General features: G+C 39.5%; 1 protein-coding gene across 1 annotated transcript in view; it reads left to right on the top strand.

Annotated features, from left to right (window-relative positions):
* The window catches only part of GDPD1 (glycerophosphodiester phosphodiesterase domain containing 1), a 13,311-nt gene extending 11,357 nt beyond the window's left edge, over positions 1-1,954 (top strand). The window contains exon 9 of the mRNA XM_017730975.1: positions 1-1,954. This exon is cut by the window's left edge and continues 3,325 nt beyond it. The gene's annotated coding sequence lies outside the window, so the exon portion shown is untranslated.
* Positions 1,955-2,155: the final 201 nt, after the last annotated feature.

The following is a 2,155-nucleotide window of genomic DNA, read 5'->3' as shown; positions in this document are numbered from 1 at the left end:
AACCTAATTTCTGAGACTGATTTTGTGTTTACAGTGTAGTTGGTTTGAGTTTGTATTCCACAGGAATTCCACTTGCAGCAAGTTTCTGTCCTTTCTGATGATCAGCAGGATAACATTTCCTCTAGTCCTAGAGGTAAACTTCCAGCTTTCCTACTGGATTGCCATTAAATTACATTAAATACTAGGTTTTAAGGTCGAGTGTAATTTTAGAACCTTGAGGGTCCATATTGAGGTAAGAGAGGTGAAGTAGGGGTTTGTATGTTAGTGTTTAGTAACTTTGAAAGGATTTTTCCAGCGTGATGAGAGGATTCTCCAGATGGCTCTGGATGCTGTTTGATTTCTTAAAATACATCCTAAATGTCCGGTAAACCAGAAAAGGGAATTGGGGGACATTAAAGAGTCTTTGAACTCTTCACTTCAGGTGGTGTAACCTGTCATAAATCTGCAGCTCAAACAGAATATTCGGAAAAACTTCAGAACAATTCCCAGCACTTTATCCAAAGCAAGAAGGCTCGAGGTGCTGATTATTTTAAGGAATTCTCAGAATTTATTTTTTTTTTACTCCGGTTTGCCCCTGGAATTCTCAGTGTACCCCTGGAGAAGGGATGAATTTTGGTAGGAAAGCTGAATAAATCAGAATCTCCGGCCCCTGCTCGCTCCTGCCGCGGGAGGCCGCCACAGCCCGCACATTCCCGATGGATTTCCAGAGGGATCCGTCTTCCACACAGCGATTCCCAGAGCCAGGCGGGATGAGGAACCCGCAGTGCAGAGCTGGATTAAAAAGAAATGCTCCTTCGGTCCCAGATTCTCAGTTTTGCCATCGGTTTATTAAAGCTGGATTTATGGAAGGGGGAGTTCCTAATTGTAAAATCTGGAATATTGCTATGGAAAGGAAAATGAGGGATGAGCTGTAGGTGTTGAGTTTTACAGCTGCACAGTCATGGCTTGGTGATTTTTGGGGCAGGATAAAGCACTGGGAGATGCTGGCTGGTTTCTTGTTGGACCAAAAATAGTGATGCTGCAAATTGGGGGAAAAAAAACCTAATTCTGTTAATGATGGAAACACCTGAAGGATGCTTCCTCATGTCTCTAAAAAATGTAAAGTATTCCCATTTTACAAATAAAGAAAAAGGGCAGCATCACCTGATATATCTTGATTACAAGGCCATTAACACCTGCTGCAGATAAAATTTGGGAATGCCAAGAAACTGAGATTTTTATCAGATTTAAACGCATTTAATTCCCAAGATGTTGAGGCAGTAGCTCAGTGGGTGATCTGGTATTTCTTCCCCTCTCAGTATTGCCATGGCAAAAGTTTCCCCCAGGCTGTGATGCTTTATCAGCTAGGCTTTTCTTGTTAAAATGATAATTAAGGTTTAAACTGATGTCTGACTGAGCAGGGAAAAACAGTAGCTGTACTGCTCAGGCTCCAAAAAATGACTGTTTGCAAATAGTGAAATTAAAAATCCCGTTCAGTTGAAAGCCAAGTTGTCGAATATTGTAGAGCCGAAATTCAGGGGTTTTTAAGAAAAAAATCAATAGATATCCTCAAAGCTCAGCCCAGTAAAAGTTTTCATGGTGCTGCTCAAGCTGTGCTTGCAAAGTTTGCAACCAGACTCTGTAACCCAGAATCAAATGTGAAAATGGGGCTTGAAGCTTTAGTAAGGAGCATTTAATCCAACCAGCATTTTATTTTGCAAAAGTGAGTGAAATTCTGCTGGTAAAACACTGTTATCCCTAAAAACCTTCAAATTTTTGTAAATCATAGGGGTTAGAACATAAAGAAGAAATTTTGGCTTTTTTATGGTGGTATTTTACTACAACTTCAAAGCTGTGTGAGCCCCCAGATTTCCATGGCAATGCTGACATTAAAGCAATATAATTCCAATTGATCCGCATCCTAAACCAACCTTATTCCAACAGAAACCTTTGTGTGTGTGTGTGTATATATATATATATAAAAAGAATATTGATGTGCACCTTATAAATAATAATGTATTTTTATTATGAAACTGAAAATTCTGCTGCACAGGTGGAGGGAAAAAAAATAATTTCACTGCTGTGCAGCAGCCTCTTGATGATGTAAATTTGTTTTGCTGATGGTTTCTTGTGGTTTCTGGGTGATTTAAAGTTCAAGTAAATTCTGTCACCACTT

The sequence above is a fragment of the Corvus brachyrhynchos genome, unplaced genomic scaffold (genome assembly GCF_000691975.1).
Source record: "Corvus brachyrhynchos isolate BGI_N302 unplaced genomic scaffold, ASM69197v1 scaffold283, whole genome shotgun sequence".
Taxonomy (NCBI): Eukaryota; Metazoa; Chordata; class Aves; order Passeriformes; family Corvidae; genus Corvus; species Corvus brachyrhynchos.
This window is presented reverse-complemented; position numbering and strand designations above follow the sequence as displayed.